This window comes from Mustelus asterias, chromosome 9, assembly GCF_964213995.1.
Source record: "Mustelus asterias chromosome 9, sMusAst1.hap1.1, whole genome shotgun sequence".
Classification (NCBI taxonomy): Eukaryota; Metazoa; Chordata; class Chondrichthyes; order Carcharhiniformes; family Triakidae; genus Mustelus; species Mustelus asterias.
Genome location: NC_135809.1, coordinates 48,148,211 through 48,174,875, shown reverse-complemented (window position 1 = coordinate 48,174,875; position 26,665 = coordinate 48,148,211). Strand labels below are relative to the sequence as shown.

The 26,665-nt window shown below is 44.4% G+C and overlaps 1 protein-coding gene across 2 annotated transcripts in view; it reads left to right on the top strand.

Annotated features, from left to right (window-relative positions):
- The window catches only part of cadps2 (Ca++-dependent secretion activator 2), a 660,384-nt gene that overhangs the window by 451,649 nt on the left and 182,070 nt on the right, over nucleotides 1-26,665 (top strand). The gene's annotated exons all lie outside the window — the stretch shown is intronic.

Here is a 26,665-nt window from a genome sequence, read left to right as displayed (position 1 = left end):
ATGGGCCAAATGGTGTCCTTCTGCATTGTAGGGTTTCTATGATTCTTCAAGTTTTAACAATGCACTTAAACGATCATAGCACTACTAGAAAAAGTCAACATGGTTTTACGAAAAGGATCTCCTATTTGACAAATTTATTAAAGTTTTATTGAGTATGCACCTGGTATGATAAAGGCGAACCAGTAGATGTAATATACTTGGATTTCCAAAAGGCATTCAATAAGGTGCCACATAAAAGGTGACTACACAAGATAAGGGATCATGGAGTTTGGGGTCATATAGTAGCACAGATAGGAAGCAAAGAGGGGCATTTTTCAAGTTGACAAACTGTGACTGGTGGAGTGCTGCAAGGATCGGTGCTGGGGCTGTAGCTAAATACAATCTCTGGACTGGACTTTCCATAGATTGACGATCACCGTCAGATTGTTGTAGGGCGTTGTGAAGTTATTGACCTTGGCTGTAAGAATGGAAATCAGAATTTTTTTTAAAGCGTAGAACTTACAAATGTTGATGTTCAGAGGGACCTGGGTGTGCTCATACAACAAACACACAAAGATAGTGTGTAGGTACAGCAAGCAATTAGGAAGACAAATTGCATGTTGGCCTTTGTTGCAAGGGGATTGAAGTACAGGAATGAAGAAATCTTGCTATAATTGTACAGACTTTGAAGAGACCACACCTGGAATACTGTGTGGTTTTGGTTTCCATACTTGATGAGACTACACCTGGAATACTGTGTGTGGTTTTGGTTTCTGTATTTGAGGAAGAATATATTTGCATTGAAGGCAGTATATTGAAGGTTCATGAGATGGGTTCTTCAGATGAAAGGGTTGCCCTATGATGAAATCAGAATAAATTAGATCTATTTGGAGTTTAGGAGAATGAGAGGAGATCTCATTGAAATATTTGCGATTCTGAAGGAGATTGACAGACCAGACTCTGAGGTTGTTTTCGCCTGTGTGGAGAATTTAGAACACAGGGACACAGTTCCAGGATAAAGGGTCAATCTTTAAGGACCTTCATTCAAAGGTATGTGAATCTTTGGAATTTTCTACACCAGAGGATTGTGGATTCTCTATCATTGAATATACTTACAGCTGAGATAAACATTTTGAGTGTTTTGGAATCAAATGGGATGGGCAAGAAAGTGGAGTTGATGCCGGAGATCATGCATGATCATGTTGAATGGTGGATAGAGCCAACTTGATGAGCTGTATGGTCTACTTCTGCTGTTAGGTTTCATGTCTCTGCCATCCAGAGATGTCATTATTAAGTTGATTTGCTTTACTGCTAAGGAGACTGGATGCAAGAGAAGATGTGGGACCTGACAATATCCCTTCTGCATAGTGCTGAAACCTGCGCGACAGGATTAGCCACTCTCCTAGCCAAGTTATTCCAGTACAGCTATGGCACTGACATCTGTCTATCAGTTTGGAAGCTTTCCTAAGGATATATTAACAAAAGACAACAAATCTAACCCAACAAATTACTGCCTGTCACGAATCCGGCTGATCCTACCTGTGAGGATAGGGTGTTCCCACATGAATCACCATTCGTGGTGGTGTGTAACTTTGTTAATGGGAATGTTGTGAGGAGTCACTTGGCAGACTTGGTGAGAAAGTAACCAACCCAGTCGTAGTATACCGCTTATTAAAGATGATTTATTACAATAAAGAAAGGATACATATACGCGAACAGGACTATAATGATCTAAGACGTATAGTAACTATTAAACGCACCCACACAGTTTATGCGGTTTTTGATCCAAAGTATGTTTAGAAGAGCTGAACTCTTTCAGGACTTCCCTTTTCCCAAACAACACCCACTTCAATAGATCTATAAGTAAAGACCAGCTTATAGTTACCACACTGTAAACAATTGAGGAGTTATTCTGGGAAATGTCTCTTCTTAGTTCAGCAAAGATATGGTTTTAACTGCCTCCACAGAAGTTTCTGCACTCTTCTTTCTTATCTGCTAGCTCGAATTGGCTTCCAGGTTGCTAGGTGGAATCTGCCTCTCTGCTTCCCCTAATGTTGGCAATTATACAATTTTTCCCTTTAATTTTTCTCTCTGTGTATTTGCTGTCTGTCCTCTCTGCTTCTGTGGCTTTAAAAATTAGCATATGCCTATCTCCCCTGATCAATCAACCGTTCAGCTAAGGTGTTTCCTATTAGCATGACGATATATTCTTCTGGTCTGTCTAAAACTGTTAATCTCATTACTGGGAGACTCACATTCTGTGAAATATATTTTGAAATGTTGGTGGCTTCTACCTGTTAATTTTATTACAATCTTGGTATTGCTTGTTACTGGGCACATTTCATGACACTGCCAATTTGCCTCTTATCAGTGAACAGTACAATGACCATCAATAATGCCAACAAACCACCCAATTTACTAAACACTGTCTGATTCCACCACAATCCATACAGCTTCAGATTTCATCATAGTTGTTATGATCGCAGCCGATGTGGGGCGGTCGGGTCCTAGAGCAGAACCTGGGCTTGGGTAGACTAACTGTTTTTTTAAAGATGTGGATGAGCAGAGTCACAGGACTACCAATTAACTTTTAAGACAAGAATAAAACCATTGTTAAACAAGAAAAAATTAACTACTCCCTCACCCCATCTTTACCTTTACAGATCTACGCAAATTTATAAGCATAACACAAGTTACAAAATCTATCATGTACTCGAATGTTCTCAGTCGGTACACTCCATGTAAATAAATAAGCCAACTGAGTTCAGGCACACCGCACTCTGAAATCAAATGACAGATGCCTCCCAAAGCAGCTTCTGTCGATTTCTCATCAAATCCCCCCAGATGCTTGTCACAATGTGAGCCAACTGATCTCACTGGAATTCTGACTTCCACATGAGTGATTCCAAAATTCCGCTCTCGAAGAACATGCTTGGGATCTTCCTCCAAACAAAGCTTTCTCTTATATGCCTGCACCAAGGGTCCACCTCCAGGATTTTAATCTCTCATTTCGGTGTCCCTGTCCCTTGAATTGCCATGTGCATTCAAGCTTCCAAACAATCTCTCAAGCACCCCACCATGCCAACCGAACACTATGCATCAGAAGCTATATTACAGTGTCACCAAACTTGTGATTTACCTCGGATGTCTGGTTCACAAGCTGACTTTAAATCTAGTTTTTGCAGCTGTCTCTTTAACTCAAAGCACTTTCTCTGCTTATTACTTGAATTCTCCTAAACAGGGCCTAGTTCAACCTGTTCTTTGTTCCTTTAATTTAACTGTCTAATTGAGATTTTCTTTTTTTCTCCACTCGTTGGATTTTTGGGACTTTATTTTATTATTTTGCAAAATCTGCTCTCTGTAGTTCCCTTACCATGCCCAGCTTCTTTTGGCAGCAGCTTATAACTAAAAAAATATTTCTGTCCTATGGTGGCCCCTGGTTACTAAGCAACAGCCTAGTTTTACTTTAAACCCTGGTTGCTTTAATGTCATAAACCCTCATTACCATCCATGCATCTAAACTAAACTGACTTTTGAATATAGAAACACAAAATTAAAGTTGGCTAAAGCTATGTCTTATTTCTAATGCCCACAGCTACAAGTTCCTTAAAACTACCTCTGTTTCCTGACACAGTGTCTTGATTCAAACATGAACACAAGGCCTGCCTACCATAGGATTGGTGAGAGTCACTACCCTCGATATCATGGCTACATTCGATCAGGTCTGGAATCAACAAGTGCTGATGAAACTGAAGTCGATGATGATCAAAGGGCAAACTTTCCAGTAGCTTAAATCATCCTCGACTGCTCAGGGTTTTTGTGTATGTCAGAAACCAATCGTCACGTAACTGGAGGCAGAACTGTTCCTGGAGTTAGACTAAAGTTTCTGCTATGAGTGGTTACTCTCTAACCCTTAAATGTCCCTCCATTACCCATAAGTCAGAACAAGTGTGATTAAGTACTCACTATTTGCCTGGATGGTTACAGCCACAAGTTTGAAGAAGATTAAAATCATTCAAAACACAGCAGTTTAATTGACTGTCTCACTCTTCACCATCAGTGCATTGTGGCTGCTACATATACACAGAAACATAGAAAATAGGTGCAGTAGTGGGCCATTCGGCTCTTTGAGGCTGCACCACCATTCAATATGATCATGGCTGATCATGTACTTCCAGTATCCCACTCCTGCTTTCTCTCCATACTCCTTGATCCCTTAAACCACAAAGGGCCACGTCCAGCTCCTTCTTGAACATATCTAATGAACTGGTCCCAATAGCGTTCTGTGGTAGAGAATTCTACAGGTTCACAACTCTGATTGAAGAAGTTCTTTCTTATCTCAGTCCTTTTCACACAGAGGGTGGTGGGAGAGTGGAATCGGCTGCCGTCAGTGGTGGTGGAGGCGAACTCAATAGGGTCTTTTAAGAGACTCCTGGATGAGTACATGGGACTGAATAGGATGGAGGGTTATAGGTAGGTCTAGAAGGTAGGGATGTGTTCGGCACAACTTGTGGCCGAAGGGCCTGTTTGTGCTGTAGCTTTTCTATGTTTCTTTTCTATGAATGGCTTACCCCTTGTTCTTAAACTGTGACCCCTAGTTCTGGACTTCCTCAACATCAGGAACATTCTTCCTGCGTCTAGCCTGTCCAGTCCCAAAAGGATTTTATATGTTTCTATGAGATCCCCTCTCAGTCTTCTAAATTCCAATGAGTACAAGCCCAGTCAATCCAGTCTTTCTTCATATGTCAGTCCTGCATTCTGGGAATCAGTCTGGTGAATCTTTTCTGGACTTCCTCAATAACAAGAATGTCATTCCTCTGACTAGAAGACCAAAACTGCACACAATACTCAAAGTGTGGCCTCACCAAGGCCCTGTATAATTGCAGCGAGACATCCTTGCTCCTATAGTCAAATCCTCTTGCTATGAAGACTAGGTGCCATTAGCTTTCCTCACAGCCTGCTGTACCTGCAGGTCACCCAGGTCATGTTGCACTTCCCCTTTTCCTAAACTGCCACAATTTACAGGATATACTTTGTTTAATTCCCATCCAATTCGGCAACAGAACTCAGCAACAGAGTTGGATGGGAATTAAACTAAGATAGAGAAGGGCAAGAGCAGCAATGTCAGGGGAATGTCTTCACTTCCAAATTCCCCTACATACCACAAATCATTCTGACTATGTACATCATTATCATCATCGCCTCTAGACCAAAATCCTGTAATTCCTTGCTGAACATTACCATAGGACCAAAACAAGGACTGTAGCTATTCAGGAAAGGCCAATTCCAATCTTCTCAGAGCAATGATAGTTGTACAGTGAATGAAGGCCCTCTCAGCATCTTGGAAAAAGTAGTTGAGCCTAGTGTGGAATACTTAGTTAGGTTCAGTGGTGTAAATATTCGGGCCTATTTTTGGATGTGTGCTACTGAAGGAGAGACTCATTTGGCAGTGCTCCATGTTGAAAAATTACAACCACACTTCCACTAATGTTCTTTCCATTTATTTAGCAGCCAGAAAGTTGTGAGCCGCTCACTCGTAGTCCAGTCTTTGCAGCGAGGAAAGGGTCCCATCTGTAGTGCACCACCAGAAAATTGTCTCCATGGTAACCAATGGGATAGTGCTTCTGTAAAGTAGCTTAGTTTTAAAATAGCTATAGGAGGCTGGGTGAAAGAAGACATTTCATAAAACACAAACATGCTCTTTTAAAACAAAAACTAATTAATGGTGTAAACTTTGGAGAAAAAATATTCTCAACACCGAAAAGAGAATCTTAATGTACAAATCTCGGAGGTTAGTGCTGACATGAGGTGTAATCACTGTTTGGTTTAAAGTTTGGAGTTGTACGCAGCCTTTTTAAAGTGCATGATCCCTTTAAGTTATTTTGGGCAGATGTGCATGTGCAATATTTGTCCCAGCACAAAGCCTGAGTGGTATCTTCCAGGCTGCTGTACGCCCACACACTCGTGTAGCTTAGAGGGAACATTGGGTGTAAATGCAGCTTGCTCCTGTTTTATTCAAACTGTTATATTCAGTTTTATCAGGAATATTATTCTGTTAGAAAATTAGAACAAAATGTTTGTTCATTGATCCTTCCATATAATTTTGCACATATTTTAAGTATAAAAAGATATTTCTTCAAATTATGACTGCTTTTAATTTTCTATATTGTAAAAATAGTTAAGTTGAGCCTTTCACACATGAAGGTGACAGAGTGTTCTTTTAAGTGCTAATCCAGTCAGAAAAATATCAACACACGATTTCATAGCAAGATAATTCAGCTGGGAATGGATGTACAGAAAAAGGAGCTATAATTTCAGAAACAGGTCAGAGGCAGCCACAAGTACTGCCAAATGCCGAGGTGGGCTGTATAAAAGGCCCACCTCAGTTCTCTGGGATACCGTCTTAGTTATAATAAAACCTTTAAACCCTGACGCCCCATCCTTACCTCCCACCTACTTCCCATACCCCATCTATACCACCATACCCCATCTATACCAACTCGTACCACTCCATCCACCCTCCCAATGGTCCCTTAAAGCTCTTATGCAAACCCTGTTAAGTCCTCATAGCCCCACATATCCTCCATCCCACGCTTTTCCCTTCTGCTCACCCTTTTGGCCCCTTATGAATCCTATGCCAACTTGGAGTCAACTTAAGTCAACCCATAATTCTGTCATTCATCCCAAGCCCCCTTTATAGAGCCAATGACAACTTATGCCAACTTATGCTCACCCACCACCCTTTGCCCTAACCACCCCCCCCCCCCCCCCCCGCCCCCCATATCAACACACCCAGAAACCCCCATGGGTAGACCTTGAGCCATGTTGAAATAAAATAAAATAAAGTTCTAATTATCGATTTCAGGCTTCGTTATATAAAAAACACCCATTTTGATAAAAAGCCCAGTCAATATATTTAAATCCTTTAAGTACTTAATCCCCTATAAAAGTAAACATTTGCATTCATAGCCCCACAGCAAAGACTACTAATCCCACATTTACACCTTGGTGCTGTCAATCAGACTGTAAACTTACAGATCCCCACTATGATAATGATAGGTCATGGAAGCAGTCAAGCAGTAATAATGCTTTAATGATAGCCCTGAGGCGTATATCAACAAACAGTTATTGAAATTGCAAGCACCGCTTTTCTTTTTAAAATCAGAGACACAGCATGCTTTTTCTTTCCTAAAATTTAAAGCAAAGGGGATTTAAATAGCTTGACAGCTTAATAGTTCCATAGTTCTTATCCACCTTCTATAATTATTTATATTTACTCTTAAAAATTGTAAGTCACTCTTTGTGGGAAGTGGACCTCACTGCAGAGGAAATGGGGTTGATTTGTACTCCCCAAAGTTAGTGTCCTCTGGGGAAGTGCACGAGCTGTATCTGTGCAGTTGTACAGAGATTGTTCTTCACAACATGGTGGAGCATGGCCCCCTTTCAGATGGATTTGGATGGATAGAGCCATATGTCACTGTTTCACCTCGTTTTCCTGAGATCTACTTCTTTGCAGATCTGTATCAAAGGACAAAGGAAAGTACAGCACAGGAACAGGCCCCGCACATCTCCCGTAAACTTTCTCCCTCTCACCTTGAACCTGTGCCCCCTTGTGAATGACACACCCTGGGAAAACGCCTCTGACGATCTACCCTGTCTATGTCTCTCACAATTTTGTAGACTTTTCTCAGTTCTCCCCTCACCCTCCGTCTTTACAGCATCCATCGTGAGAGTGTTTCCAAAAGCAGGGAGTTAATTTATTTGCAGGCTGTGTAGATCTCTGAAGTGGAGATTCCGGCATTGGACTGGGGTAGATCTTACTAGATCTACTGGAGTAGATTCTTACTAGATCTCTGAAGCCACAGATGAATTAGAATTGACAAGAAAATGCTGCACGTAGGGGAATGATTGTCATGAAAGGGTTTTGCGTACATTTTACTGAAGGAGAATGATTGTACATTTTCATCACTTGCTAGTCACATAGCAATGCATTTTGACATGATTGAAGTCAAAGCATTCCAACCTGTATTATTGTATCTGAGATTAACAGATGGAGGGTAGGCAGTTCTTGTCGAGTTGAGTGTTTGGTTATTGCAATGTTGTTTTTTGCAGTGATGAACAGTGAGAGTCAGCAGACTCACTAGCAAATCATGCTTTAAACCAACGTGCTTTTGTTCACCACTGATCAGTGCAGGAGGAGGCAGTAGTGATATTGGATAAGATAAAAATAGTTAAACCTTGAAGGTCCTCAAAGTCGCAAAGTTAGCCATTCCGGATTGGATGCTTTCCAGGTGACTGAGTAAGAAGTCTCAACACCAGGTTAAAGTCCAACTGGCTTATTTAGTGTCACAAGCTTTTGGAGCGCTGCTCCTTCATCAGGTGAGTCACTCACTCACCTGATGAAGGGGCAGCGCTCCGAAAGCTCGTGATACCAAATAAGTCTGTTGGACTTCAACCTGGTGTTTTGAGACTTCTTACTGTGCCCATCCCAGTCCAATGCTGGCATCTCCACATTAGGTTACTGAGGAAAGTAAAGACATCAATTGGAGAAGCTCAGGTCGTAATCTCTTAGTTGGATCATTATTTTCCATTTACCATTATTTTCTAACTGTCCAGTTGGTGCCTCGGAAGCCACTCTGACTAATTTAGTTTTGTATGATAACCCAGACTTCACAGTTTGCTCAGGATTTCACCTGATTTTATCAACAATTGAGTAGGTTCTGCACTAATGTTGTTTAGTTTTAATGAAACAATATTCACTGACCAGCAGGATATTTGCGTTAGTATACTTATAAGCAAACAGTGCACATGCATTGTTCTTTTGGTTAATTTATGGAGAGTCTCGGGCAGTTTCTTCCCATTTTGTGACAGTTTTAGGTACTGCAGGAGAGAGGTAGTTAACTGTAGATTCAGGTGTTACCCACAATTGGAACTTGCTGTGACTTTTCAAAAGCTTCTCAAATATTGGGGGAATGAATAAATACCCTGTGGTTTAAGCATTTTTCTGCATTGTAAAAATTAGAAGAAAACGTACACATTTATTATAATTATTACTTCTGGATGAGAGTGCAATGGGGAGAATTATAATAGGAATGAGGAGTCCGTGCACTGACTCCTCATGTATTGAGTTCTCAATCTCAGTCATGTATTTGAAGAGAGTTTGGATGCTTCTACCTGGCATCGGATGAAACCTGGGCGGTTTCTGCACTGATCACAGTGACTGGTTCAAGAGTGGCATTCTCAAGAGTTCTAGAAATTGCTTTCCTGTGCCAAGAAAGACTGCAATGAGCAGTCAGTGATGAGAGACATCAATTTAAAAATCATCAGAGGGTGAGGAGAGGGCTTAAGTGAAATTGCTACACAAAGGGTCATTAAAGCTTGGAATGCTTTGACACTGCGAGTTATTGACTGTTGCACACTTTGAGAGAAAATTCACTAAATACATAAAGTATAGAAATATCCATGGCTCTGGGAGAGAGGAGGAGAGCGCGATTACTTTTGAATTGTCCTAGCAAAGAGCCAGAATTGTCCGAGCAAAGAGTCAGAATCGACATTATGGGTGGGATTTTCCAACTGTTCACGCCAGCGGGATTCTCCTGTCCCGCTGCAGTGAATGGAGGTTTGGCTGAGTGCCAAATGCTCCGTCCTCTACGGCAGCGACAGTGGGGATGAATGGCTGGAGAATTCCAGCTGACGATTTGAATGGTCTCCTCATTGTGCTGTAAATGTCTACAGTTTCCCTTTGCCTTTAGTTGCAGCTTTGTCTTGGAATTGAGAGGTGGATGTGCTGAGTATGAGTATGTTTCCATCCATTACCAAACAATTTGTGAAATTCCTGAGAGAGAAGGACATTGGATGTATCTTGAATGCTGGGTTATTGCAGTTTGCCTAATGATGTAACATTCCAGGAACTTGCCTAATGGGTATGGAGTTAGAACGAATTGCTCATGACTTTTTCCAGAAATTGACCATAGTTTTCTTATTGGATTACACGCATCTTCGTCCTGTCAAGTAACTAAGGTTAATGGCAAAGGTCTAATGACCTTTCATTGATCTTATTGTATGTATAAGAAGGATGTGGAAACGCTGGAAAGAGTGCAAAGGAGATTTACCAGGATGCTGCCTGGTTTGGAGGGTAGGTCTTATGAGGAAAGGTTGAGGGAACTAGGGCTGTTCTCTCTGGAGCGGAGGAGGTTGAGGGGAGACTTAATAGAGGTTTATAAAATGATGAAGGGGATAGATAGAGTGAACGTTCAAAGACTATTTCCTCGGGTGGATGGAGCTATTACAAGGGGGCATAACTATAGGGTTCATGGTGGGAGATATAGGAAGGATGTCCGAGGTAGGTTCTTTACTCAGAGAGTGGTTGGGGTGTGGAATGGACTGCCTGCAGTGATAGTGGAGTCAGACACTTTAGGAACATTTAAGCGGTTATTGGATAGGCACATGGAGCACACCAGGATGATAGGGAGTGGGATAGCTCGATCTTGGTTTTAGAAAAAGCTCGGCACAACATCATGGGCCGAAGGGCCTGTTCTGTGCTGTACTGTTCTATGTTCTATGTTGGTAAGAGCCACACCCAAGTTATTTTGCAAAGGTCAAATGCTTAATTTGCTGATATTCAGTCAGTAACTTCACCTCATTTCAATCAACTTGCAAAATTTGTAAAACAGCAAGTGCAATTTGTTATGAAATGTTCTTTACTCTGACACAAGGTGGTGGGAGTCAGATGAAAGATAAGGCAGCCACAGAACCAGATGTCATATTTCACGTGTGGTTCAGTACCATTGAATCATACTGTTGTGAGTTCAAGATCCACTCCAAAGGGAGTGCCATAGTATTGGAGATGCCGGGATGTTGGGATTTTCTGCTCCCATGCACAGCTGGTGTCCTGGCGGATAGGAGCTTAAAATATCACAAGGCCAAAAATCAGTTTAAAACCAATTTGTGATTGTGCATTCCAGTTTTCATTGGCGGGCCACATTTCCCACCGTGGCATATTGGGAACGTCATTTCAATATATTTGCATCTCAGTATAAAGATTCCTCATTGCAATCATCCCCACAATGCTGGCTCATTGGGGCATGTCAAAGTGCAGTTAGAACAATGTGTTTCATAAGCGAAATGTACCTGGCGGCTTGCACTTTGCTCGTGAATTTGAGGTTAATTTGCCTACATTGTATTTCACAATGCTCACAGTAATCAGAACCAGGCTCCAGGGCAGCTCTGTATCACTTTCAGGGTGGGTGTCATGGGCAAGTCTCTGACTACCAGATCAGCGGTAAGGCGGAGGTGGCTTTAGTGGGCTGCAGGGCTGGGATTGTACTGGGGAAGAGATGGAACTAGCCTCGTGTATTCGAAGAGCCTTCAGAGCAAGCAGTATACTGGGGAAGGGATGGAACTGGCCTCAGGCATGGCAAGGGGCTGCAAGAGAGGGGGATGAATGGGGAAGATTGCACTCAGACACATGACTGAGGAGGGTGCAGGAGTTCATGTATTCAGCGCCAGGATGGGGAAAGAGAATGAATGAAGCTACTCGGGACCAGAAAGGGGAGGACTGCTGAGTGAAGAAGTGCTTCAGTTTACATTGTTCAGCTTGCAAAGATTGTCCTTGTCCAAGTCCAGGTAGGAGGAGAGTAAGGCAGTCTCAGTCCTACCCAGCATGTTATATGCAGGGCTGGGTCATCACATCGCAGACCTCAGTCCCTGAGGTTTCTGGCATCATACTGGATCACCGATGGCACACTCAATCAGGAGAGACATCTGCAGCCGACAGATGGGGAAAAGGCACTGTGAGGGCATCCGAGGGTGAGGTTAACTGTTCAAGTGGTCTCAAGATGGGGATTGGTGAGGTCCAGATGGGGCATAGGCACATCCACCTCAAAATGTTCAGGAGTAACAAACAGATATGCCCCACAATCACTATGCGATCAAGAAATACAGGAGGAAGATTGAGAGGTCTGTGAGGGAGGAAAACTCAAACATAAAGTTTCTCCTTCCTGACTGGAAGGTTTTCCATACTCGCACAGGGAGGGTCCAGCCTGGTCTGGCAGAGAGAACTCAGCACCACCATCTTCCAACCTGCAGCGAGAGCACAGTACAAAATTAAAATGAGGAGAAGCTCTGCTGGTGATGGCTCTGAGGTCACATTGGAGGACTGGTGCATGCACTGAGGCAGAAGAGGGTTGCAATTAAAGGGGCACCCAACTGAACTGTGCATTCCCAACTGAAGGGCGAGACACAACTGAGACATATTAGGAACCTGTCAATGACAATGCAGGGAATCAGGAAGGAGAAGCATTGATTCACATTCATGCGAAACTAATCCCATGATGTGGCACTAATCAATCTCCTTGTTTTAACCCTTTGTTCACAGCATAGAAATTTGCCAGAGTAATAACGAGCTCCAGAGCAATTGGGTGACGGGACAAAATTCGCAGTATGTTAGAATCATGGCATTGGACAGTTCACCGAAAAGAAGCCACAGATCTCTCAAATAATCTCATTTTCTGCCTAACTATTTGCCCTTGTTTGTTCCAAAGAATGTGGTATTAGTACAGTGAATGAGGATCCCAGTGCCTGAGCTGAAAGCATCCAAGCATCTGGCTAAAGCAATGTCATAGCAGTCAGTCATGTTGTGGGGGAAGGGGAGGGTCCTGGGGTGCACCTTGATATACACCCCGCACTGGCCATCATTTTGGGGTAAGCAGTTGCTGACATGGGAACAAAGCCTTTGAACCCTCATTTAATGACAAGTCATTAAATCAGTGACTAGTGGTGTGCCTCAGGGATCAGTGTTGGGACCGCAATTGTTTACGATTTACATAGATGATTTGGAGTTGGGGACCAAGTGCAGTGTGTCAAAATTCGCAGATGACTCTAAGATGGGTGGAAGAGCAAAGTGTGCAGAGGACGCTGAAAGTCTGCAAAGGGATATAGATAATCTAAGTGAGTGGGCGAGGGTCTGGCAGATGGAGTACAATGTTGGTAAATGTGAGGTTATCCATTTTGGTAGGGATAACAGCAAAATGGACTATTATTTAAATGGTAAAAAATTGCAGCATGCTGCTGTGCAGAGGGACCTGGGTGTCCTTGTGCAGGAATATCAAGGAGTTAGTTTGCAGGTGCAGCAGGTAATTAAGAAGGCAAATTGAATTTTGTCCTTCATTGCTCGAGGGATGGGGTTTAAAAACAGCGAGGTTATGTTGCAACTGTATAAGGTGCTGGTGAGGCCACACCTGGAGTACTGTGTACAGTTTTGGTCTCTTTACTTGAGAAAGGATATACTGGCACTGGAGGGGGTGCAGAGGAGATTCAATAGGTTGATTCCAGAGTTGGGAGGGTTGGCTTATGAGGGGAGACTGAGTAGACTGGGGCTATACTCACTGGAATTCAGAAGAATGAGGGGAGATCTTATAGAAACATATAAGATAGAAGCAGGGAAGTTGTTTCCACTGGCAGGTGAAACTAGAACGAGGGGGCATAGGCTCAAAATAAGGGGAAGCAGATTTAGGACTGAGTTGAGGAGGAACTTCTTCACACAAAGGGTTGTGAATCTATGGAATTCCCTGCCCAGTGAAGCAGTTGAGACTACCTCATTGAATGTTTTTAAGGCAAGGATAGATAAATTTTTGAACAGTAAAGGAATTAAAAATTATGGTGAGCGGGCAGGTAAGTGGAGCTGAGTCCACGAAAAGATCAGCCATGATCTTATTGAATGGCGGAGCAGGCTCGAGGGGCCAAATGGCCTACTCCTGCTCCTAGTTTTTTTTTATATTTATGTTCATTGGTAGAAACAGGACCTTTGGAGGCTAATGCTGACTTTTGTCTGTTTCCCACTGGTCCTGCGGAGAGGATGCCATTAGGAAGATGGAGGCTGGGTTTATTGCTGCCTGCATCATCACATAGAGGCAGGAGAGAAGGAAACAATTGCAATGGAGGCGCCTGACTTGAGAAAGAGAGGAGCAAAACCTCATAAGACCAATTGGCTGCAGAACCCCCTCCCGACACAGCGAATGAGGCTCACAGAAATGTTCTGCATAGACAGCTTGCAAGACAAAGGGTGTACAGAATTCTCACGTCTCATCTGCAGGTGTGCGAGAACCAATGTGGCCGACACCACTGCATGTCCAAGGATCTGGTGACTCGCATTTGCCACGTTTCCCAGGAATTGGTGCCACAGGGACTGACTGTGAGAGCATCCGTTGCCAGTGACTCTGAAAGTAATGACCACACTCAGCTTCCTTGCCAGTGGCTTCTTCCAGGGCTTCACTGGGGACCTAGAATCATAGAAACCCTACAGTACAGAAGGAGGCCATTCGGCCTATCGAGTCTGCGCTGACAATGATCCCACCCCAGGCCCTATCCCCACAACCCCACAGATTTACCCCGCTAATCTCTCTAACCTACACATCCCGGGACACCAAGGGGCAATTTAGCATGGCCAATGCACCTAACCCGCACATCTTTGGACTGTGGGAGGAAACCGGAGCACCTGGAGGAAACCCACGCAGACACGGGGAGAATGTGCAAACTCCATACAGACAGTGATCCAAGCCGGAAATCGAACCCAGGCCCCTGGAGCTGTGAGGCAGCAGTGCTAACCACTGTGCCATCGTGCCACCCCAAAATTACAATTCACATGGCAAGGCCCTTGGGAGATTTGAACTCACAACCCTTAGTTTGTAAGGCCAGTGCTCTAACCCCTGAGCTATAGCACCTTCTGCGGGATCTTTCAGGCGGCCACTCGCAAAAGCATACATGAGGTCACAGATGCTGCTTTTACTGAGGCCGAAAATTGAATCAACTTCAACAGAGGTGAAGCAAGTCAGGATACCAGAGCACTTAGCTGAGGTTTCCAGATTCCCACAGGTGCAGAGTGCTACTGGCTGCACTTGTGGCTATAAAAGCTCCTTTGCAACAGGCACCCCAATACATAAACAGGAAAGGCTACCACTCGCTCAGTGTACAGCTGGTCTGCAACCATAAAAAACTTATCATGCAAGTTTGCACCAGATACCCAAGAAGCATCCACAACTCATATACCTTGCATATATTGCATAGATCACAGACCAACACTACACAGGATCTAGGGGTGGCTCCTTGGTGACAAAAGGTACCTGCCAAGGACAGGGCTGATGATACCCATATGGTGGCTTCAGTCTCCTGAGAGAGAATGTACAACAAGGGTCTTGCTGCTTCCCGAACATTGGTGGAGTACACCATAGGGATCCTAAAGATGTGATTCCAATGCCTGGACAGATCTAATGAAGTACTCCAGGACATTCCCAAGAGGATTTCAAGGGTCACCATGACATTGTAAAACCTGGCGTTGTGAAATGCAGAGGACATGCCAGATACTGACATGTAGGAGCTGCATGTCTCCTCAGATGAGGAAAACATCAAAGGGGGTGAGGCTGTTGGGTTGGAGAAAGCTGAGGCTGCAGAGGAAAAGGCTTTAGCAAGGGCCAGATGAGGCAGGCTTGTGCTTGAGGTCCTCATTGTCACCAGATTCCTCAAGGAGCATGACGAGTTGTAGGATTACCCTCTTGGGACAAGTGCTCTCCATCATGGGCCAACGTGAACACCAGTATTGCTTTTCTTCTCATTTCAACAATGCCCTTCAACATGAGAGTGAATAATTACATATCAGGCTCACATTGTCCTGATCCAGTGAAGGATGATGAAGCCTTGACAGCATATGTCTCTGCTGAGATGAGGTGCTAACGGGAGTAGGGAGTACCCGCGACAGACATCCGAAGATGCTGCCTCTTCAAATGTATTTGCAGAATCTCAGTCACAGTGACAGCCGCCAGGAGCAAGGAGCTGTTCTACTATCCTCAGTGGGCTCATGGCCTTCGATCTGACAATGTTCCTCAAGGAGATCCATCTCCAGCAGCAGGACAATGCATTCTGTATGACATTGATGGTGAAATGATGGGTAACACTTGGGCCAATGCAGCTGAGAATATTCCACAGCTGTGCATCTATTCTGAGATAACTCTGTTCCCTTCTTTTCTACCACATTAACATCCGGCACTTTAAGTTAGGATTGCTCATCCTCATCGTACTATGCACCTGAGGATGCTGACATTCAACAATTTGTATGACTGACCTTAAAATGTCTCCTTTTTAAGAACCACATTGTGCCTTCATGGCCACCCCTGGCCCTTGCAAACTGAAAATTCTCAGACACTTTGCGTCTTTCAAGGTCTCAAGTTATTGCTAATAAAGAACAGACTTCAGCTTCAGTACATCCTTGCTCCTATCCGATTGCTCCCCTCCACATTGTCTAAAGCCATGATGCACTCTTCCAGAACATGCTCAAAGACTCCATTGATGACCCAGTATCACCATTTGCAATTAGCATCACTCGTCTTGATGAGTGTTTCAGTAATGGGATGCACAGCGCTACATTCCAACATTGTCATGGGATCCTTTTGCCCACAATCCAGACAATTACAGGTTGAGAAATGATCAAGGTTGTAGTTTCGAGTGCCTCGGCAATAATGCGGCTGTGTGGGGCAGAGCTTTGGCACCTTGAGGTGGCAATTGCGCCAGCTTATTGGTCAGATGTACATTCGAAAAGTCGGAATCGTGGTTGTCAGACAAGTGCTTGGAGCCAAAAGAGAAAACGCTGGAAAATCTCAGCAGGTCTGGCAGCATCTGTAAGGAGAGAAAAGAGCTGATGTTTCGATTCCAGATGACCCTTTGTCAAAGCTAAAAGGCATAGAAAGTGGGAGATATTTATACTGCACGGTGAGGGAATGAAAGATGAGTCATAGCCACAAAAACAAGGGGAAAGGCTAAGAGGTGCTAATGGAAATTCATAGAGAGAATAGAAGGTGTGAATGGCCAAATGGTTTTGGTTTCAGATTCCAGCATCCGCAGTAATTTGCTTTTATCCACATGAACTTGGGAGTATGGACTCATAGCATGAAAATCCTGCCAACAGATAAAGAGCACATAGAGATGTCTCAATCTTACAGAGCAAAGAATAAACATGGCATGACCCTGCAAAGCATGTGAACGAGGCTCCAAAGCGCACTTAACATTAAGATCAATGCATCACCAGCGTCGAGAATGATCTGGAACAGGAGCACACACTGTAGTGATATGGAAGCACACTACAGATAGGACAAGCCCATGATAGTGACTTCTGTGCTAAGTGGGGAGAGGAACCATGGTATCCCATGATTGACAGCAACACGACTCCTCAAATAATGGAGGTGTACACGAGAGGAGATACAAAATGGGTGTGATTCTATTTACATTTGTGCATATATATATGCTGTGAACACCCATTCAACATGTTGTGCTCCTAAATCTTTTAAACTTTCCTATCCCTACTGCTACACCTTGGTGCTCTCCTGACATCCACAATGGAGGTGGAGGCAGTTTGCTGACTGCTATGTTGCTATGGTGACCTTGGTGAGTATGATTGCACTAGAAAGGATGCCGAGGAGATTCACCAGGATGTTGCCTAGGCTGGAGCATTTCAGCTATGAAGAGAGGCTGGTTAAGCTAGGGTTGTTTTCCTTCGAGCAGACAAGACTGAGGGGGGACCTCATGGAGGTGTATGAAATTGTGAGGGACATAGATGGAGTAGATAGTGGAGGGGACATAGACTTAAGGTACGGGGCAGGAAATTTAGAAGGGAGTTGAGAAAAACCTTTTCACCTAGAAGGTGGTGGGAATCTGGAACTCACTGTCTGAAAGGGTGGTGGAGGCAGGAACCTTCACAATCTTTAAGAAACATTTAGATGAGCGCTTGAAATGCCATAGCACACAAGGCTATGGACCGAGTACTGGAAAATGGGATTAGAATAGATAGGTGATTAATAGCCGGTGCAAACATGATGGGCCGAAGGGCCACTTTCTGTGCTGCAAACCTCTATGGGCAGAATATTCCTGTCCCACCTGCTACGGGAATAGCAGCGGGCGGGACAGAAAATTCGGCGACTATGCAAAGGTCCGTTGACCTTGGGTAGAAATTTCTGGCCTTGGGGCGAGCACGGCCAGAAAATCCCACCCAGCGACTCTGTGGAGGTCTTATAGGTACCTATTCTGTACCATGCATTGTGGGTGGTAGGGCAGGGGAAAATCAAGACTATCGGAAGGACTGTTATCTTGTGAATCAGTGAGGAAGGCGGGAGAAAGGTGTGTGCGGGGGTGGTTTGACCTCTGAATGCACTGCTGCCTCACAGCGCTAAGGACCTGCGTTCGATTCCCGGCTTGGGTCACCGTGCGGAGTCTGCACGTTCTCCCCGTGTCTGCGTGGGTTTCCTCCGGGTGCTCCGGTTTCCTCCCACAGTCCAAAGATGTACATGTTAGGTGGATTGGCCATACTAAATTGCCCCTTAGTCCCCCTGATACTATCTAGGGTAAATGCATAGAGTTACGGGGAGAGGGCCTGGGTGGGATTGTGGTCGGTGCAGACTCGATGGGCCAAATGGCCTCCTTCTGCACCGTAGGGATTCTAAGACCTCGGGACCCTAGCCAATTGTGGGTATCGTGCTGTGGGGCAGGTGTACCCTTCTGTGGCACTGGAGTTGACAAAAGAGGGAATTGGGATCAGCTGGATACTCCTGGGGGATGGCCCCAGTATGTCCAGTTGCTAGTCGTCCTCCTTATGGGTGTCCAAAGGTGCCTAGCTGACTCCTTGAGCAGAAGGGGCAGCAGGAGTGAGATCCAGGATCGGGGCCTTCCTCTCTCAAAAAAGCTACTGATAAATGCCGCCAAGAGCTACGTGATGGAGTGCTGCTTCTGCAGCAGTGCAGGACTGATGTCCTGGACCAAGGTCTCCATGGCGGTCACCATCTTATCAGTATTGGCTTGAGTGCATTGGAATTCTGGCACCATCACCTCATACTGACGGCAAATGGAAGCTCCCACCCCCGCCCCCTGTCTATTGCAATCTGAGGAGTGTAACTGACGAACCTTCCTGATGTTCCTCTGGTTGTCCCTGTAGCTCCACCATCTGATTTAGAACCAAGTCTGCAGCTTGTCTTCTGACTTGGTCTCAGCTGGTCATTATCTTCCAGCAGTCATCCTGAATGGTTAACTTACGCTGGCGGCATGGTTGAGTTCAGTCATCTCTTACTGCACTGGGTGGCTGACATCTTTTGTGCTTCGTTGGCAATGACCACCTATGCCACCCACCTGCCAAGCTAGAGTGATTGAAGTTTGTGGACGACCTCCGGTCATCATGGGGTAGTGAACATTGTGGCGGGCCTTGACTATATCCAGCACAAGTTGCATCCCTGAACTTCGGAGCAGCATGCTTCTACCGCTTGGGAGCCATGTCTTCTGTCGAGCAATCCTGGGCAGCAGACATTGAGAAAGCTGTGCATGAGTGCTGTTTAAATATGGTGCCCGGAATGAGGTGATGGTGGGACAGGTGAATCAGAGGCTGTCTACCTGCGATGTTTCCCACGCATGCATAATTAATGTGGCGGGAAGCAGACGATGCAGCATGAAAACCCGCCATTGTGGCCGTAGGGTAGAATGCCATTTTTTTCAAACCTGCTGTCACACATAGTGCAATGAGGGGAAAATTCCACCTGCTGGGCGAATTGTCCCATGGGCCCTCCAGCAGAGGGTTCAATGACAGGTGGGAGAGGGTGGGGTTGCGGGTGGAGAGAGAATTTGGTAAGTGTACAAAAATCGGTTTCACACCAGTATGCATTTCCCGCGGGATCTCCGCTGGCGCCTGCCAAGGTCAATCAAAAAACCCACTGGAGCCTAGCATGAAACTGAATTGCATCCTGCTATTGAGATGCAAATGAAGGCCGAACCAGAATCTTCTACCCAGATCTTCTCCACGATGCCAGTGGGGAAAATATGTCTGGAACAATGTGGACTCACGTGAACAATGCATGGGGCTGGCTCCAGAGTTCTGAATGGAGGGTGCCCGCAACCCTGGAACCGGAACACACATCAATGGGTCGGGGGGGGGGTAGCATCTACAGATGGATCTTCCAGATTCAGTGTCATTTCTTCCAGTTTCAGAATGTTCCCACAGGTCCATCATTTCTTGAATCGTGGGTCAGTGATGTTGGGTGCCTTTTCAATATGGCGCCAGATAGGATGGTGGGCTACACGCAATCAGGCCTGTCCTGCCACAGAATATGGTGCAAAACACCCGGCTGCATAATTAAGGAGGTTGGGGCCGGAAGATGGTTTCCCGTCGGCCTCTTCTGCACGTTTCTGCACCTGCCACGGGACTTCATCCCAGATGGGGAGAATTCCGACAGCTGTCTTTGAATGAGCTGTTATACTGGGTCATTGACCCCTTTTAGGTGAACACAGACTATCCCTTAGCACTATTTCAAAGAAGAACAGGTACAATATCTCAGGCTAATGTTTATCCATCAACCAACATCAATATAACATATTCTGGCCAGTAGCACATTGGTGTATGTGTGAGCTTCCTGTGCAGAAATTAGCTGCTGATTTTTCTGACATTGCAACAGTGGCTACACTTCAGAATACTTTGGCTGCAAAGGGCATTCTGTAATCACAGTAGGAGCTGTGTGTATTCTTCTGAGCATGTTGCTTCTCTCATTTGGTTTTTGACATGCTGTGCATCTTCTTGGAAGCAACAGGCAAAGTGGCCTTTTGTACAACCTATGTACTGTTATCTTTTAGTTGCTGCTTCTATTTCTCTAGAATTGACAGTTTTATATGATTTTTATAACTTTAAGTCATAGCACAACCACACCACAGAGAGGAAGTATCAAGGAAGCATCAACTGACCATTCAGCAACTAACCTTTCTCCATTTTGTGACACATTATGCACATGTGCAGTGCTTTTTATATAAGGTCCTTTTAAATACAGTTCAGCACTCAGTCGAATGTTTCGATACATAAATCAACCTTTTCTCAAAGGCTTGAACATTGAAAGTTCCTAATTCAATACTTTTCCTGCAGAAAAATCGATGAAACAAATGTCTTCTTTCTTTGCCGCTGCCCTTGGTATGTAAGAAAGGAGATAATAGAGATTGCTTTATTGACTTTGTGTGTGAGTTGATTGTGTTTTTCCTCCATTTGAATTGCTTCAACAGCACAATTAAGGGTCCAACGAGAAATACAATATTAATAGCATGTGAACCTCAACATTGTGAATAGTGACTCTCCTACACAGTGTCCTTGCCTCTTTTGTACCTGGTAAAGGCTTATGATGTTTACTTGTGATTCTGTTGGCATTGTATCCAATCTCCAGGCTTGTCAAGGCTGGGGCTCAATGAACAAAATAGACTATGTTTCAAATACATAAATGACTAAACTGAGTGTTGAAGCCACCATGAATGCTGGAAAGTTTTTTACACATGGGACAGAAGTAGTTCTGGTTTGTTTTTTGTATTGTTTATCTTCAAGCATATATTGTGCTAATATTGTAATGATCAGGATGTTTAAGTTTTCATTCCAATATTCTCACAATACCTTCTGCGCAATCAGCAATGAACATTCCTGTATATAGGGCATTGGTCTGTTAGAAACTGATCATGATTTGCACTTTCTCTCAACAACTTTGATTCCTGGAGAATAATTGTCAGTTATTATACCAGGTCTTTCTTCAAATGCTTGATACCCCAGGCTGTATCTCGTTATTTTGGGATTCTGTGTCCATTTATAATAGAAATAGCTGCTTTATTGGCTGGAAAATACTTTGGGGTATTCTGAGGTTGTGAAAGGCAATGTATAAATGCAAATCTTTGCTGTTTTAATTTCAAATACACAAGATGAGAGGGCTTATTTCCAGGGAGGACCTGGAAATCTCAGGGCCCAGGCACAGCATTGAGTTTTACATATTGCAGATAGAAGCCCATCAATCCCATACTAAAGAGGCAGATAAGGTTGCTAGCCCTCACAAATTAACTCTTGTTGACTGGATACCAATTTGCAGAAGAGCACACAGAAGCTGTTGGGCCTTAAACTAGTGACCCCTCAGCTCTAAGGGGACTCAGCAGCAAAGCTGAAAAGTATGGGCTCTTTTTTTTTGCCCTGCAGGCCAAGATTCGTCCCTGTGGCAGGAAGTGGGTGCTGTTCCACAACAGCCAGAATACCTGAGGCCCCATGATAATGCATGTGGACAGAAAATACCATCAGATTCTGAAATATATCAGTGTACCAGAGTGCGGGGTCTATCTATTATCAGCAGCTTTGGATGCTCTTTATTGGCTGTTTGATACATCTTTACAAGCAATCACTTTGATCAGGTCACCTGATCTAATGTCTTCACCCTTGACTTGGTGTCACTTTTTATCACGTTCCTGTGAATTACATAGAATTTTACACAGAAACAGGCCATTCAGCCCTAGAGTGTGGTCTAGACTAGTATTTATTGCCCATCCCTTATTGCTCTTGAGAAAGTGGTGGTGAGCCGCTGCCTTGAACCGATGCACACCCACAATGCAGTTAGGGAGGGAGTTCCAGGATGTTGACTCCGTGACATTGAAGGCTACATATTTTTCAAGTCTGTGTGATGTGTGACTCGGGAGGGAACTTGCCGGTGATGATGTTCCAATGCATCTGCTGCCGTGTCCATTTGCATCTAGTGAATAGTGCACCCTGCTGCCACTACATTGGTGATGCAGAGACTAGATGTTTAGGTGGTGTGTGGGATGCCAATCATGTGAGCAGCTTTATTCTGGATGGTGTCAATTTTCTTTGATTTGATTTATTATTGTCAGATGTATTTGTATGCAATAAAAGGTATTGTTTCTTGTGTGCTACACAGACGAAGCATATCATACATAGAGAAGGAAAGGAGAGGATGCAAAATGTAATGTTACAGACACAGCGAGGGTGTAGACAAAGATCAACTTAATATGAAGTGGATCCATTCAAAAGTCTGATGGCAGCAGGGAAGAAGCTGCTCTTGAGTTGAAGGGAAAGGGAACTACACCACTGAAGTGGTTGTGAGGGTTCTGGTATAAGGTTACTTATTCATTCATCTTACCAATATCCACACTAACATTCTCAGCAGCTTAAGCAGCTCTTGGGTATCATTGGAGTTGTACTCCTCTGGCATATGGAAAGTATTCCTTCACACCCCTGGCTTGGGCCTTTTAGATGGTGGGCTGGATTTGGGGAGTCAGGAGTTGAGTTACTCTCTGCAGAATTCCAAGCCTCTGACCTGCTCTTGTAGCCACAATATTTATATGGCTAGTCCAGTTCAGTTCCTGGTCATTGATAACCACCAGGACGTTGACAATGGGGGATTCAACGATGGAATTGTCTTGAATGTCAAGGGAAGATGTTAGAGTGTCTCTTGGTGGAGATGGGGCGGCACAGTAGTTAGCACTGCTGCTTCAGTGCCAGGGACCCGGTTTCGATTCCCAGATTGGGTCACTGTGTGGAGTTTGCACGTTCTCCCTGTGTCTGCGTGGGTTTCCTCCGGGTGCTCTGGTTTCCTCCCACAGTCCAAAGGTGTGCAGGTTAGGTGCATTGGCCATGCTAAATTCTCCCTCAGTGTACCCAAACAGGCACCAGAGTGTGGTGACGAGGGGATTCATCTACTTGTGACTAATAAATAAACTTTACTTTTTACTTTTACTTTTTAGTGGCACTTGTGTGGCGCAAATGTTACTTGCCACTTTTCAGTCCAAGCCTGGATATTGTCCAGGTCTTGCTGCAAATGGACAAAGATTGCTTCAGTATCTGAGGCGTCATGAATGGTGCTTAATATTTTACAATCATCAGAGAACATCCCACTTCTGACCTTATGATGGAGGGAAGGTCATTGATAAAGCAGCTGAAGATGGCTGGTCCAGGACATTACCCTGAGGAACTCAAAGAACAAAGAACAGTACAGCACAGGAAACAGGCCCTTCGGCCCTCCAAGCCTGTGCCGCTCCTTGGTCCAACTAGACCAATCGTTTGTATCCCTCCATTCCCAGGCTGCTCATGTGACTATCCAGGTAAGTCTTAAACGATGTCAGCGTGCCTGCCTCCACCACCCTACTTGGCAGTGCATTCCAGGCCCCCACCACCCTCTGTGTAAAAAACGTCCCTCTGATGTCTGAGTTGTACTTCGCCCCACTCAGCTTGAGCCCGTGACCCCTCGTGATCGTCACCTCCGACCTGGGAAAAAGCTTCCCACTGTTCACCCTATCTATACCCTTCATAATCTTGTATACCTCTATTAGATCTCCCCTCATTCTCCGTCTTTCCAAGGAGAACAACCCCAGTCTACCCAATCTCTCCTCATAGCTAAGACCCTCCATACCAGGCAACATCCTGGTAAACCTTCTCTGCACTCTCTCCAATGCCTCCACGTCCTTCTGGTAGTGCGGCGACCAGAACTGGACGCAGTACTCCAAATGCGGCCTAACCAGCGTTCTATACAGCTGCATCATCAGACTCCAGCTTTTATACTCTATACCCCGTCCTATAAAGGCAAGCATACCATATGCCTTCTTCACCACCTTCTCCACCTGTGTTGCCACCTTCAAGGATTTGTGGACTTGCACACCTAGATCCCTCTGTGTTTCTATACTCCTGATGACTCTGCCATTTATTGTATAACTCCTCCCTACATTATTTCTTCCAAAATGCATCACTTCGCATTTATCCGGATTAAACTCCATCTGCCACCTCTCCGCCCAATTTTCCAGCCTATCTATATCCTGCTGTATTGCCCGACAATGCTCTTCGCTATCCGCAATTCCAGCCATCTTCGTGTCATCCGCAAACTTGCTGATTACACCAGTTACACCTTCTTCCAAATCATTTATATATATCACAAATAGCAGAGGTCCCAGTACAGAGCCCTGCGGAACACCACTGGTCACAGACCTCCAGCCGGAAAAAGACCCTTCGACCACTACCCTCTGTCTCCTATGGCCAAGCCAGTTCTCCACCCATCGAGCCACTTCTCCTTGTATCCCATGAGCCTTAACCTTCTTAACCAACCTGCCATGTGGGACTTTGTCAAATGCCTTGCTGAAATCCATATAGACGACATCCACGGCCCTTCCTTCATCAACCGTTTTTGTCACTTCCTCAAAAAACTCCACCAAATTTGTAAGGCACGACCTCCCTCTTACAAAACCATGCTGTCTGTCACTAATGAGATTGTTCCGTTCTAAATGCACATACATCCTGTCTCTAAGAATCCTCTCCAACAACTTCCCTACCACGGACGTCAAGCTCACCGGCCTATAATTTCCTGGGTTATCCCTGCTACCCTTCTTAAACAACGGGACCACATTCGCTATCCTCCAATCCTCAGGGACCTCACCCGTGTCCAAAGAAGCGACAAAGATTTCCGTCAGAGGCCCAGCAATTTCACCTCTCGTCTCCCTGAGCAGTCGAGGATAGATGCCATCAGGCCCTGGGGCTTTGTCAGTTTTAATGTTCCCTAAAAAACCTAACACTTCCTCTCTCGTAATGGAGATTTTCTCTAACGGGTCAACACCTCCCTCCGAGACACTCCCGGTTAACACGCCCCTCTCCTTCGTGAATACCGATGCAAAGTATTCATTTAGGATCTCCCCTATTCCCTTGGGTTCTAAGCATAATTCCCCTCCTTTGTCCCGGAGAGGTCCGATTTTCTCCTGCAGCAATGTCCCAGAACTGAGATGATTGACCTCCAACAACCTTAATCATCTTCCCGTGTGCTAAGTATAACTCCAGCCAGTGGAGATAATTCTCTCTGATCCCCATTGACTCCAGTTTTCTGGGGCTTCTCGATGCGATGCTCGGTCAAATGCTGCCTTGATCAGGGCATTTAGCTGCATTATTGCTTGCTGCATACTAATGGGTAATAGTATCCCATCCAACACTGTTGGTTAGATAAATCATGTTATGAATTGGAGAAATTACAATAGTGTTGTTCCTGAGCAATGGACAAGGCAATAGTTTTAATGTGAACTGATAAGTATATGAATCAGTGCCATAGCAAGAGTGTGTTATAAATATATTGATAATTAAGAATGCCTACTTTTGGACTAATTTTATATACTGAGTGATATTGTCAGTGAGGAGACTGTCTTTAATATTGAGTTTCTTGCTGCTGCTGTTACAAATTTTTCTACTTAGATGGTTAAGGAAATTGATTTGACTTGTTTTATTATCACTGTTCTAATGCAGAACCTGTAGACAATTCTGCAAATGTTTGAGTTCATAGAGGGGCACTCTGGCAAACCATTAGTTGTCAACAATTAATGGATTTGAGTGCTGTATTGGAATAATACTACAGATTTTCTTTGTTGTTGTAAGTCCATCATGGTTTCTGTGGAGTTTCATTTTCTTTTCTGGTGCTGGGAAGAAAAATATCGAACAGGGTCCTTCAGTTTTTATCACAGCAGTTGAAATGTTTTGACGGTCAGCAAGGTTGAATCCTGGAGTTCTCAAGACAACCAGTTCTGTATTCTACCAGCCATTAATCAAGCCTTAGGTTGTGAGCAATGCCTCTCAGCGAAGCACAAAGCTAGTCTCATTGTATTTAACTTATGATTGTCATCAGCAAGAGCAACATGTTTGCCTTCTCTGCTGGAAAGAGGGTCCACAGAGAGAGCAAAATGAAATAATTAACAAAGAAAATTCTGGCTTGAACCTTCAGCCAGTCAAAACATTGAAGGATATGCTTTTAAGATCGTATTTTTTCATGATATTCTGTTTAAATGTGAGTCTTGAGATTTACAATGCAGCTGCATTGAAACTCCTGAGATTAATTCT